Raw genomic sequence first — 14,529 nt, 5'->3', positions numbered from 1 at the left:
TTTACTCAGGATCCTTCCTCCCTCCAAGGCACCAACCTCAGCTCTGATTCTGTTGCTGCACTGCGATTTTATTATTTTAAGGATCCAGATATTGGAGACTCTGCTATGGGAAGCCTGGGGTCAAACCAGTAAGGAAAGGTGGTCTGACTGTGAGAGTGTGGGGAGGGTAGGGAGTCAAGGGGATCACCCATCGGTTGCTGGAGCCGCGAGTGTGAAGCAGCTTCAGTCCCAGCTTTGGTGGTGCGAGTGTGACAGCCAGAGTGGTTCCTAGACAGTCACACAGGAAAGTTTCCTTAGCCCATCCACCAAGCACACCTGACAAGACTCTTACAATGGCTGTGTCACAGATACTGTTTCACAACATATGTGCACAGAGAAACCTATTGCCCAGCCTGGTCCATATATGACAGACAGAAGTTTTATCCATATTTAGCTTAATTTCCAAGAAAACAAATAAAAATTTTGTTTTTCACACCTTCGGTTCAGGAAGAATGGGACCTTTCTTTGCCTCAGAGAAAGAACATGATTCTCCGCTACCAACTTAGTAGATGACTGGTACTTCTGCCGAGAAGTCTACACATGCTCTTCTATGGGCACAGCCATGGGTCTCTCTCCTAGACCTGACCCACGCCTCCTGGCACAGACCACCTGCTGCTCAGTTCTGCCTTGGGCTGTACAAAGAACACACTGTTCTAGCTCATGTCAAAGCAGGCCGTGTGTTTTTCTCCCCCGTGCCTGAGGCAGAAATGGAGGGTGGATGGGGAACTTGTAGTTTTGACCTGAAGCTTACCCAGGATAACCCATGTGCTTCAGCTTCACCTAAAAGCAGAGCCAACAGGCACCCTTAGGTTTCTTGGCACTCTTGAACCTCAATGCGCGTTATCAAACAACTCCAAACCTCTTGGGCTTTGGTCAGGCACAGCCCTAGCTCAGAGGCGGGACACAAGATGTGATAAGGGACGAGCAGCGAGCATTGCAGGTCACTGATAAAGCAGCCTGGCGGATTGCAGGCGGGCTTTCGAAGGTGTCACAGAGGCTGCAGGGCCATGTAGCCTGCAGCTCCTGAGGCGGGAAGCTGCGAGAGGGAAGAGAGGGAGGAAGGAAGGGGGGTTGGGCCGGCTGCTCCCGGCACCGCCCTTCGGAGCTCCATGGCGCCCCCTAGCGGCAGCGGCCGCAGCGCGCCCCGGCGCTTAATGCGCCTACCCTTGCACGGCTGCGCGCCAAGGGGCGGGGCCACTGCTCATTTAAATATCACGGAGGCTTATTTGCATGCCACTAAGATGACCGGCCCTGTGATTGGCCGGTTCCGGAGCAGCCCCCCACTGCCGGCCCCTGTGCCCACGGAGGGGGCGGGGACAACTGAGCGAGGGGAGGAGACACAGGGTTCATTTGCATAGCGGCCCGGCGTGTGCGACGGGGGGAGGTGGTGTTTGTGCCTGGAGCGCGTTCCGAGTTTGAATCCACAGCGGCGGCGGCAGCGGCGGCTGCTCGGGCTGGAGCTGCCGCGGGACGTGAGGGCGCAGGTACGGCAGGGCGCGCTCGGGGCGCGGGGGCCGGGCGGGTAGGGCAGCGCACGGCACGGCACAGCGGCGGCCGTGCTCGCTGCTCCGCGCGGCGGCGGCGGCTGCAGACGGCTGCAGCAACAGCGCGCATGCGCCGGAAAGCTGCAGCGCTGTACACGCGCATGCATGGGAGCACGTGACCCGGCTCCAGTGCAGCGGCGGTGGCGCGCGTGCGCGTCCCCGTTGCTTTCGCGCGTTGGCGGCGGCGGTGGCGGCGCGGGCACAGGTGGGTCTGACGGGGGCGCGCACCGGGAGCAGCGGGCACCCGCATGGGCGCGACCCGCCTCACGCGGCCTGGGCGAGGCGAGGCGAGGTGAGGGCGAGTGTTTGGGTGGGACAGGGGCGCGTCCGGCGCCTCGAGAGCGTTTCCTTGCTCCCTGCCGGAAATGGGCTGGCCTGGCCTGGGTGGTTGGTGCTGGGTGCCGCCGGGAAGGGCCGCACCGGCACGGCGGGCGTGGGACATCGCAGCGCATGGACTGTGGACGCAACGAGGGGAAAGTACTGGTGGTGTTTTTACACTGGCAGGCACCAGGGCACAATTTTTGTACTTTATGGGTATGCTTGTTTCTTGGAAACCAAACAGCTTTTATATGGGAACCGAGAAGGTTGAATTGTGCTTACTCGTGTGGTGTCACCAGTAAACAAGGCCCAAGCGCCTCCTCGAGGTGTCATGGCCGCCCACATCAAAACATGGCAAAAGAGTTTAAGCCATGTGCTAAGTAAAGAAGGTACATTCGAACCTCTTCTCTTCCTTAAGGTTAAATATTTTAAATATCCAAACTTTTCTCAGTTAAGTGCTTTTTTCTTTAATTCTGAGGCCTGGTGTCCCTCTGCCCTGGAGTAGTTTGTTCTTCTAGCAAATCCATGTTTCTGGATTTCGCAGTCGTTGGCAGATATTCAGTGGAAATGCTGATAGTAAGATATTTTGTTACTTAACAGTAATCTTGAAATCATTCTAAGTAGTGTCACATGACTAGGTAGACTAAGTGGTAAAGTTGGATGGAAATGTTGATGGAAAAGTACCTGCTTAAAATAAAGGGGTGAACAGCTCTGCTATTCTAGGAAGCAGTCAGTGAGCTTAAAAATGCAGGCTTCAGTCACAGAAAAACATCACTTACGCCTCTAGATATTTGCTATGCTAACCAGTGGAAGTAAGAGCATGTTAATGGATATGTTTGCTTAATATCCCAAACTATACAAGAAAATGCAGCATTATTATAAACAGGGTTATTAGAACTTAATTCTGCAAGATGAGAATATTTTATAAGCATACTATTTGTTTCTCTTTTGCAAGTTAAAATATATGCTTGCGCTTGTTACAGTTCATAGTAGGTTCGTATTTTCAAAAGCAGAAGACTGAAGAATGTTCTTAATCTCTGCTTAAGTGTGGAATGAAAAATTTAAATATAAAATCTGTACATGCTCATCAGCTATCAATATAAAAAATAAGTGGTGTTCTAATTAGGTGCTATTTTTTGCAGTCCTACAGGAAGGTATGAAGGAGAGTGTTGCTGCAGATACTAAGAATTTCTTGGAAGAGAAGAAACCAAACACAAAAACCACTGCTGTTTGATACGTGACCTTGGACAGGTAATTTCTCAGTTTCACATCTATGAAATGGGGCTAATGATTGTTGTCAGGCCAATTATAAAATAAATTTGTTAATAATTTGAGGATTTATGCAATTCATGAATCGTGGTAACTGCACCCACTAGTTATTCTTGACATATAGCAATTATTATTTTATATGCTTCAGAACTACCAAATTAAATTCCCATGTGTGTATAATTGAGGGAGCATTATATTAATAATTTTGGATTCTTGTTACATTTTTAGTTTGGAGAACTTAGTGCATTGCTTGGTGTAAACCATGTTTTTATCAGCTGCAACCTTTCTACCAACTGTAGCAGTGCTGAGCTGATGTTTTCTGTGGTAATATGGAACAGTGTTGTATTTTGTTGTATGAAATAATATACTGAAAGTGTTTTGGATGTTGTGTAGACTTAAAACTAATCACAGTACCATTTGTTTCTAAAATGATTCAATAATAATTATGTGCATCAATTTAAATTGTTATTTTGATGACTTTTTTGTGAAACCATTTATCTTCTACCCCATTTGAAGTCTGTTTTCAAGAAGATGCTGATTCTAATAGATACACACATCTTTTTTGCCACGTTTCCTGTACCTTTATAAGCTGTAGCTTGTCTTATTATGCCCATTTCAAAACTTAAAAAACCAACATTACCTATGGTGTGTGAATTTCTCTATAAAAGCTCCTTTAGTATTCCTTCCCCTGGGGACAAGAACACATAAGCATATGCTTTCCTACCATCATGGAAGGTGATTTTTGCCAGCCAAGCAAGAGCCTGAACAGCTTAATAAAAGTTATTAGTTAACAAAGTTTAAATACTGATTTACTGAATTCGGTGCAAACAGAAATGTTTAACGTGTTCAGTGAATTCTAAAATACTGATTTGTTGTTAGTAATTAGATTTTCATTTTCCTTGTATTTGCATGTGTTTCTTGTTACAAACTTAAAAAAATTTTCACCATGAAATGGAGCTGACTAAGCCAAATACTATATTTTGTTTTCAAAATAAGGCAAAAATAATTTAGTTTTCATTAGATGTTCTAATGATGTAAGTATTTATTAGGTTTATCTCAGCTTAATTGTCAGAAACTATGCGTATGGCAAAAATGATAAGTTCATTCATGGGATATAAGCAGTAAGGCCAAAAGATCCTTTAAACCAGTACGTTTTTACTCAGTAGTTTGCATGCTAGTGCTTTTTTTCTTTCTTATTTATTCTACTTGATGGGTTTTTTGTATTATGGGTTGTTGATGGGTTTTTTTGTATTATGGGTTCCATCTTTACGTGATGGATTTTATTTTGGGAGTTACGGCAATGACCCATGTTCATTGCAGTTTTCGTAAGGGGTAATAAATGATGAAAATAAGTTGTAAGTTACAAAATTAAGATATGTGAGTATGGGGAGCTGGGATTTTTTTCCCCTCCTTGATGATTTTATTTAATGCTGCTCTTAAATGCAATGAAATCTAATGTTATTTTTGCAGAACATAACTCATTTGTCTCCTTGGTTTTCTCTAGTACCTGACATTACTCTGGGAAATTGATCTATTCACACAAAATAAGTGGGGGTTTGTAAACTGGTTAGCATAAATGCTGTTTTCATGATGTATACTTGTAGTCCCGGTGTTTCAGTTCTACTCACTGTGCTCTGTGTACTGCATGAAAAAGTTCTTCTAGTTCTACTGTACTGTAAGAAGCTGTTTATCAAGCAGCAGTGACTTATCCAAATACAGGATGGGGAGTAAGATGGGGCTGTTGTGTGTCAAGTTTTTTTGGGTTGGTTTTTTTTTGGTTTTTTTTGACAGTTCATTAAAAGCAGAAAGTTAAATTGTTTTTTTAAATTATATTTTTCTTGTCAAGTCAGCTGTAGAATGTCTTAATCAGTGAATATGGCTTAGATATGAATTGTGTAATACCTAATTTCAAAATTTCTCTACTTTGGCCTTGGTTTAGATACTAAAGCCTACTGGATGATGCCAAAGAAAGTAACTTAAAATATTTTTAATACTTGGGTTAGGAGGATCTGGAACATAGTTTGCGTCCACTTTTGACTTCTGGTTATCCTGTTAAGAGAATAATTTCACATGGCATTGTGGGAGTCTTAGTTTTTGTTTACCTGAAAAGCTTTTGTGTATTGTTGGTAGTGTTTTTAGATGTTTTCCATTTTTTGTTCAAGTTCAGCTTTTTCTAATTTTTTTTTTTTGCATTTTTATAGTAGTCAAATTCTTGATTTCATATGTACAGTGTGTAAGTTTTGAAAACATCTAACTGAAGTGCAGTATTAGTCTACAGATTAGACTACAAGAGTGAGTGTCATTGGTTGTAGATACAAAGTACTGATATTAGTTATCTAAATATGGGATCTTCAGAGTGCGTTATTATTTTTTTACTGTGGTGAACAGTGGAAGTGTGATCCAGAAAGGGGAGTCTGTTTTATTAGTTGGAGGGAGATTTTTTTTTATTCTGGTTTTAATGAATGCTCTAGTTCTTAGCACTGCTCTTCCTTGATTGTCTTTTGTAAATATACACAGGCCAAAAAGCGTTCCAAAGAAAGTAGATTTCTCAGTTGCATGTGACTTCTGGATAGCTTTGTATTTCATGCTTTCACCTGGTGTTGTATTACATAGCGTTAAAAAAGACAAAATGCTTTAAGTGCACCATAAATCATAATCATAGAATGATTTGGGTTGCAAGGGACCTTAAAATTCATCTGCTCCCAGCTGCCCTGCAATGTGCAGGGAGATCTTCCACTAGACCTGGTTGCTCAGAGCCCCATCCAGCCTGACCTCGAAAACGTAACACAGGTGAAGCATTCCCAATTTAACCACCTCACACTACAGTGCCTCACCACTCTCACACAAAAGGATTTTTTTCCTAATATCTAATATAAACCTACTGGATTTCAGTTTGAATCCATTACTTTTTGTTCTATAACTACATGACCTTGTAATTGGTTTCTTTGGAGCTCTTTTGTACTTCTTCTGTAAGCACTGGAAGGTCCCTTAAGGTATTTACAGAGCCTTTTCTATTCCAGACTGAACAACCCCACTTCTCTCAATATTTTTTCCTGGGAGAGGTGATCCATCTCTCTAATCATCTTGGTTGCCCACCTTTGGACTCACTGGTTCATGTCCTTTTTGTGCTGAGGACTCCAGAGCAGTGCAGGTGGGGTTTCAGCAGAGCAGAGGGGCAGCATCCCTTTCCTCACTGTGCTGTCCACGCTGTTCTGGATGTAGCCCAGGATACAATTGGCTTTCTGGGCTGCAAGTGCACATTGCTGGGTCATGTCCAGCCCTGATCCACCTGCAACCCCCAAGACCTTCTCAGCAGGGCTGTTCACCATCTGTTTATCCCCCCAGCCTGTACAATACCAGAGGCTGTGCTCACATGCAACTTCAGCATTTCGTGCAGGCCTAAGTTTCAGGCTTGCATAAAACTTTAAAATATTTGTGTGGATAAGGTTATTAAAGTGACACTTAAAAATTCTGCTAGGAGGACAGATGAGTCTAATGAGTTTATTTTTCTGGTTAAGAAGAAAAATTCCAATACAGATACGTGGCAAAAATTTCAAATTGTGCCACAGCCCAAACAATTTTAAAAGAAAGCTGCCCATCTCTAGCACAGTAGTCCAGTTTTATGTGAACATTGATTGATAGTTGTTTTTAGTAGTTCTTGGAAGAGTTGTTAGTTTTCCGTAAATATAAAGCGTAATCATCAAATATAATTATTAATAATTAATAATTATTAATAGTTAATACCTGCAAATTTTGTGAAAACAAACAGCTGGAGTGAGGAGAAGCTACCAGTGTTGGTAGTGAGGGAGGTTTGAAATTAAGTGGTATTTTGGGGGAATAACTTGCTGTCAGTCATTACATAGGCCAGTGTCCACTGTTCACTTGCTTGGTGTAGTAACCAGTGATAACCTGGGTAAGAAATAGCAAGACAATATTTATAATTTGTAAGAAATGTGGATTCCCTAGTTCCATTGCTCACTCCTTATCTTGCTTAGTACTGCTGGTGTATATCTTTTTAATTGAGTGTACATTTAACAGCCAGTCTGCCCTCCCCTTTCCATCCCTCCCCCCATCTTTCAGGTTTTTTTCTGGAAGTAAAGACTCCCTTGCAGGTGTAGCTGAGAGCATGGTACTAACTATACCATGCTAAATAACTGCCTGATTTTCAGTTGTAGGTCAGTTTGCATCCCATCATAGTAGAAGAATTCACAACATTGTGTAAATGTATGTATGTTGTATAAATACCTTTTATGTTTTTCTGGGAAAACTTATGTTTTGGAAAGCAAACTATGCCTTTTGTTATATTTTGAGCTGTACTTGTTACAAATTATTTAAAAACTATACATAGGAATTACTAGCACTTACTTCTTTCATAAACCAACGTCAAATCATTTGAGAACTTAGGGAATTAGGTGGCTGGGTGCAAAGTACTTCTTTAAAATGTATTTTTAAGAAATATTTATCTCAACTAATAGAGGTACTTTTGCTGTGGGTAACATGAATTTTTGTAATACCAGAAAAATGTTTTCCTCTTCTAGGTTTGGTTTCTGAAAATGCTTTCAAGTAAACTCCCATAGTCAATGCACAGATTTTATTATATGGCTGTGGATATGGGAGACAAAATAAATACACAGATTATTTTAACAACTGTCATTTTGTGTTGTCTCAAGCATTATCTGCAATTTCATGGTACTGTAAACAAATGTAATGTTAAAAAAACCCCCGAACAATTTCCTGAACAAAACCACATCCCTCATGTCTCCTTCCTCAAAAGAAAAATGCCAACCAAACAATCCAAAAGCTGCCATTTTACTTCTTAGCTTTGCCTCCAACATGCTGCAGTTTCCATAAGGTCCTTTTTAAAACAAGTTGCATTCAAATTTTTTTGTTTTTTCAGAAATGGGTTAAACATATTAATATAAATGCCTGCTAACTTCAGTCAATGCACTGAAAATTTCCTGCTTTGGTCCTTTCATCAAGAAGCTTGGAAAAATGAGGTGTCCTTCAATGTTGTGCAGACTTTTGCTTTCTGAATTTCAGTGCTCCTTGTCTCATAATTATGAGCTCTTTTTTTTCCCCCAGCAGTTTAGGTAGTGTTTATATGTGATGTCCCAAGTGAGAGCCAAGATGTTTCTTGAAATCAGTCTACTGGCCTGTGCAAAAATAGGAATAAAAAAGGGTTTCAGTGGATAGTATTTAGAGGCGGCAGTTGAATTGTGTACAAATAATTTCTTCTGAATTTCATCAACGTAAGAACTGTTTTTTCTACTTAACGTTAACTAACATATAAAACAGCACATAACAAAACAAAAAGATCAATAACAGAAGAGGGTAAATGAGAAAAGTGGATAGGATGTGGTTTGGACACAAGGATTTGTGGATGAGACATAGGTAAGTGGTTTCTAAGCATTTAATTTGAGCAAAAGAAACTATTCATGCTTTGGTTGTTCTCTCCTGCACTTGTTATGTTTAAATGCTTAAAATCTTGTCTGAATGGGCAGAAATTTCTGCCTGCCCTTGATCCTTCAGGAAGGAGCCCTGGTATGAACTGTGGCTCTGTGTAATGGTATTTAAGAGGTGTGTGCAAAGGTGATGTTACTTACACAGGGCAATACCTGGAGAAACAACAGGATGCCATTCTCTTGCGGTTCTTGTTTGATGTCCATGAGAAATTGGGAAAACGGAAGCCTTGCTTTAATTTATGGCTCTAGTAATTGAATTTACTGAGATGATATTGGAATGTTTTGGCATATTATCAAAAGAGGGCAGGATTAAAGATTGTTTGGTGTTCTTATCATAACATGTTTAACTTCCATTCTCCAGTCTTATAAAAATGCTTTATTTTCTTGGGATTTTGACAAGAGAGTCTGTATAAATGCCATGTTAGATAGCAATGAAAAAACTGTAGTCCCATGCTAGTATAGAATTACACATTAGTGTTGGTGCAGTCTAACATTTTTAGGGCTAAAGCAGTTTCAGAGGACTTACTCCATTCCTAAGTCTGTGTTTATTTAAACAACAGGTTTTATTTTAAAATTAGTTTGAATAGTAACTTTTAACACACTTAAACACGCTTTTGTGTGTCAATGGAGATCTATTGAACTGGACATTTAAGTTAATGCACGTGATTTCTTACTATTCCGTAAGATTTTTTGCATCCATGTGTCTGTATTAATGTATTAGGGCCTCTGCATGTTCCTGAAGCTTTCTGACAAAGCAAGACATTTGTAGCAACAGGACTGTGACATGGATTCTGTTTTCTCTGGCTCAGGGAAAGTGTTCTGTGAAATTTTTTTGCAAACTTGTTGGTTTTGCCTGTTCAAACCTATTTAAGTCATTGTCATCCATATGTCACGCTCCAAGACTCAGCGTTACATAAAACGCAGTGTTGTACAAGCGCAACTTTTGGATTCTGGGTTAGAATGTCCCTATGTTTTTGGTGATATTGTTGAAATAGTGAAACTTGAAGTCAGAATTCACGTTTTGATATACAAGTTTTGTAGACATACTAAACACAGAATTCTATTTAAACCATTGTTACTGGGGGAATCAAAGTAGATGTATATTTGTTATACAAATGGAATATTTAAGTTCGAATTTGGGAATCTTACAAGTTATTGTAAATTTCCAGACGCTAATGGTGTGGTATATATGGTGCTTAGAGTAAGCAACGTGGGGTATATAATCAGATAATAAATTTTTTTTTTTATTATTTGGTTGTAGACTTGATTTTTAGTTTAGTACAAGGTGTTGGGGAAGAAAAGCTTCATTGTAACGCATTGTTTCAAATTAGCTGTAATGAATTTGTTCTCCAATGTTCACAAGTTTGTTTTTTGAGAAATATGTCTTTTGAATCTCAAGTATATTTTCATTTAGTTTTCTAAATATGTGCCATACTATCAGAGACAATCAGTGGAGCTGTCTCATAGGTGGCATGTGCCCTTTCTTGTACTGCAGGTCATGGTAATACAAGGACAAAAAGAAGAGCCAGATGATGTGTTTCACCACTTTTTTAAGTTAGAAATATTGGCTGTAGTGCTGATGAGTGCATCAGACAACTACTGCTGGCATGATTAATCAATCCTGAAATAACTAACTACAGCTGGTAACAGACATGCCCAGTTACATAAGTCTAGACCTTTTCATAATTGGAGTGGTTGGAGGGCATGTTGTTCTACTTTTTTGGGGGGAGCGACTTACTATGTTGAGCTAATTTTGGATCACAAATATTTTTTGTTAAAAGGCTAGGTATAATTCAACACTGATTTTCTTTGGAATTGCCCCATGGACTCATTTGCAAGTATTTTGTTTTAAAATAGACAAATTTGGATTATGTAGAAGAGAAGTGAGGCAGATATAGAGGAGCTCCCTCCAGAACTCATCCAGTGTTGCCTCTGTGAGAGTGTGTGATTGGTTATTATTTGTTACATTATTATAATTAATATTATTATTTTCATTACCATTAACAGATAGTAGAGCGAAACCTATATTGGATTTGTGTTAAACTTGTGTCTTTGGTTAACAACCCATTCTCCCCGCCATAGGTTTTCAAACCAGTTCTTCAGGAACTGCTCTGTTACGAAATTCCATCAAAATTCCTTAAGTAATTTCAGATACAGGTCTTCTTTAAAAAACTTGGACAACAAGCTGCATTGCAGTCATAAAGAGTTAGATACTTGATTTCTCTAAGCATTGAAGTTCTGGAATGTTCTTGGGATTTTTGCTAGCTTTCTTATAAAGCAAACATCCTTTTTTCCTCCCCAAGTAAAATTTTTATTGGGCAACTAATATTACAGACTATTTTGAAGTAGATGGAGCAGTAGGAGCAGTACAAAGCTATAGATTAATTTCTTAAGTTGGTTGTTTTGATTTGGCTTTGGGTTTTTTTTTAAGAAGCATTGAAGTGAGCCTGCTCTTGAAAACTATTCTCTAATGTTTGTCAGCTCTGTGCGCGATCCAGCTCTGTATCCGTGACTGTTAATGTGTGACGTGAATTCATGAATTCTGAACTGCCTTGCAGTTGTGAGAGATTTGAAGTATGTGACACAAATCCTGGATCACAGGCCTAGAAGGGCTGCCTCTTGCTCGTTTTTGGTTTAGTTTGATTTTCCCTTCACCAGTGGTGCTAGGAAGCTGCAGTGCTGCAGCTGTGCATTAACCACTTCCTGCCTGTCAAAGAAACCACTCCTCTGCTTGCAGGTACCCACCCCTTCCACCTCTGCAGTTTGTTGCAGTGTGGTAAAGACAGAGGTGTTTTGCTGTGTAAATGTTTTACCTCCTGCTGAGTTGTCACTGATTGGCTTGAGTGAACGCTGCAGCCATCTTAGTCTTATTTTCAGTACAGCTGAGAGAGCAGTTTCAGAATAGCTGAAAAAGTGCTCTTCAGTGTAGCAGTTCAGCTTGACTGGGTGCATGTTACCATCACGTGCTCCGGACCTTAGAGGTGAGCACCAGCTCTACTCTGCTGCGAAGCAATTTAAAACCTTGGTTAGGCATAGTTAAAAGTAATTCTAAGCTATATAAAATACATTGCAATGTTGTTTTTTTTTTTTTCTTTTTAGGTCAATTGTAGTGGGTTTTGGTTTTTTGCTGATTTGTTTGTGGTTTGGTTTTTAGAGTTCAGTTTTCAGCGGGTTTTTTGTTTGTTTGTTGGTATTTGGGATTTTTTGTTTGTTTGGTTTTTTTTTTGTTTTCTCTTTGTTTTCACACTGAATTAATTAACAGACCTCTATCTTGTCTTAGTTACAGGATAGATTAGATGGAACAAGTCAAATATCATATCTGTCTTACTAATGCAATTATATTTTTTGGCTTACCTTCTTAGCAGGCCAGAAGAGCACTTATTCTGTGTTGTCCCTTTCTCGAATGCTTTCCTCATACTTTAACTGAAAAATGAAATAAACTCTTTACGAACTTCATTACATTTTTGAAACCAAGCAATTAGATTTACAATGTTTTCAATGTGTAACTTGTCTAGTGGTAGATAATTACAATGCCTGTATGAATACATTAGAAAAACAGTGATTATATAAATGTTAACTGTTCTGTAGGTAGCACTTATTTGCTATTCAAGAATAAGACTACAGATTTTATGGAATTAATATAAATGAGAAGATGGAAGTTTTGAAGTTTATTCTTTCTTTTGTATAACTTAATTGAAATCTGAGTTTCAAAGTGTTAGTGGTTTCACATGGCCTCATGTATTTTGCTGTTGGTACTGGTTGGTGACCTAGCTGTCATCCTTAAAAGTCATTAGAAGGTACTGTTTCCGGGGAGATGAAGGTAGGAGAAAAGTAATGCTCAACTTTTTTTCACTGGGGAGTTGGACAACAGAAGAGAAGAAAAATAGCATTTTTGTTCATGACTATATAATTTCCTTTTTCTGTGTCTTATACCTAGTTCAGGTCTTCATGGGTTCTCTAAGCTGCACGTAAGTTAAACCAAGAGTAAGTAAACAGGAAGCTTCTTGAAGTTCTCCAGAATATCAGGAGCAGCAGATGAGCTTGGTGGCTCTCACAGTATTTTCCTGGCTGAAGCTGAACATAGTGCTAGGGCTGTGAAAGCTAGTCTAAATGCTGACAAGTTTAGTCCTTCCTCAGAATTTCTGCATGTTAATTTGGTGCTTTCAGTATAATCTCTAACAAAGCACTTAGTGGTTAAATTAGTATTAAATATCTCTTCTCATATATTATCTTACACAGTTAATGACAATGCAGTGTTTATGAAGACACTGAATATTCTGTGCAGACTTTGAATGTCACATTCTCAGGAGATGTTGTTTATCCATGTTTATTCTGTTCATTTGATAAAAAGAAATAAAGTCAGTAAAATCTAGAATTTTTAAGGTGAGACGATTTGGTGACTTTAGTTAACAGTAATTTTCTAAGTAATTGGCTATAGAATTTTTCTGCTTTAGGATAAGAGGTAAGAGTAATGCAAGTATGTGGTTAGAGGTGATGAAAAGTAGGTAGGTAGTTTTTTTATTGCTAGTGGAACTTTGTTTGGTGAATTTGATTTACAGCAGATTTTAATTCATAATGGCTTCTTTTGATTGGGTAAGATAGTTAAGATCCAGGGAACATTTGAGTCATTTCAAATATGTCTGAAAATTCAAACCACAAATCCTAATTAGACACATTTATCTTGAAAAAATTCGACAATTTACACCATACATTTACCTCATCTACTGAATGCAGATTAATAATGCAGCACAACAATAATATTTTTGGTTTTCTGCAAGATATACTGAGTTATCCTTACCCCAGTCTTACAAATGATTACTGACATTTGTGTGTTTAGTCAGTTATTGTTCATTAGTTCCAGATGTTAGTAACTTACATTGTTCACAGGAAGTAGAAACATTTCATTCTTTGAGATGACCAAACTCCTCCTTCATAATCTCTGAAGGGGATGAAATTTTATATCTAAAACATACTTTACCATACACATCCTGTGGTGGTTTGTTGGTTTTTTGGGGGTTGGGTTTTTTCAAAGAGAACGGCAGGCATATAAATATTGCCCAGTGCTCTTTGTTTTGTTAAGATGTCTCTGTTAAACTGTGCTTTAATGAAAGACTGAAAAGTAGAATATTTTGGACAATCATTAGAAGGAGTGTTTTTCATATGTATTACATTTGAATAAAATACTGTATTTTCAGACCATATCTTCTATGTAGTCTTTTTAGTGACGGGTTTTTTGCCCACGTTTTTTTTTCTGTGAGCTGAGTAAGCTTATTCCCATTTTGCAGAAAATGTATGGAGTGATTGCCAGAGCTCAGAGAAAAATTCTTGTCTCTGTGTTTCCCATTCCCTTTGGTTTTTGTTTTCCTTTGCCTTTTAACAGGCCATTTTGAACACTGATCCATTTTTGGAAGTGCTATACAAAATGTGACTGGCCTAGCAGGGAGCTGTAGTGTTTTGTTCCATGAACTGCACGGGTAGTGTGGTTTGGTTTGGGGTTTTGTTGGTTGGTTTTCTTTTTTCTTTCCTAAAGTAGGCGTTAGAATGCTAAAAGTATGGTAGGTTTTGCATATAGGGTACGTTCCCATTTTCAAAAATCCAAGCACATTGTAATGCTTTTTTTATGGTTGTACTAGTAGCTGAAAGTATAATCTCTTCTCTCTTCACTCCCATGGTGCTAATAGTTTGGGTCTTACTAATCAAAAAGAAAATGAAAACCATCAATTTGTATCAAAAACCACCAAAAGTCAAAGAAACAGGGTACTTGAGTGGATGCTAAAACAGCCCCCTCCCCCCACCACCTTTATTAAATACCTAAATTAGATGTTCATGCTTTGAATTAGAAATAGATATGTGTAATGAAGTAATGACTTCAGCTGAATTGATTGCTGTACAGTTTT

General features: G+C 39.2%; 1 protein-coding gene across 10 annotated transcripts in view; it reads left to right on the top strand.

The window, feature by feature from the left end:
* The first annotated feature begins 1,272 nt into the window (after positions 1-1,272).
* ATF7IP (activating transcription factor 7 interacting protein) overlaps positions 1,273-14,529 on the top strand; it is an 82,587-nt gene continuing 69,330 nt past the window's right edge. For 3 of the 10 annotated variants that reach the window (XM_054631614.2, XM_054631607.2, XM_054631613.2), the window contains exons 1-2: positions 1,275-1,523; positions 3,044-3,152. The gene's annotated coding sequence lies outside the window, so the exon portion shown is untranslated. Of the gene's footprint in view, positions 1,524-1,660; positions 1,876-3,043; positions 3,153-14,529 lie in introns of those variants that run through there. The other 7 variants (XM_054631618.2, XM_054631617.2, XM_054631609.2 and 4 more) reach the window with 5 other exon arrangements.

This window comes from Agelaius phoeniceus, chromosome 5 (assembly GCF_051311805.1).
Source record: "Agelaius phoeniceus isolate bAgePho1 chromosome 5, bAgePho1.hap1, whole genome shotgun sequence".
Taxonomy (NCBI): Eukaryota; Metazoa; Chordata; class Aves; order Passeriformes; family Icteridae; genus Agelaius; species Agelaius phoeniceus.
The sequence above is the reverse complement of the archived record's forward strand: the minus strand, read 5'-3'. Positions and strand labels throughout refer to the sequence as shown.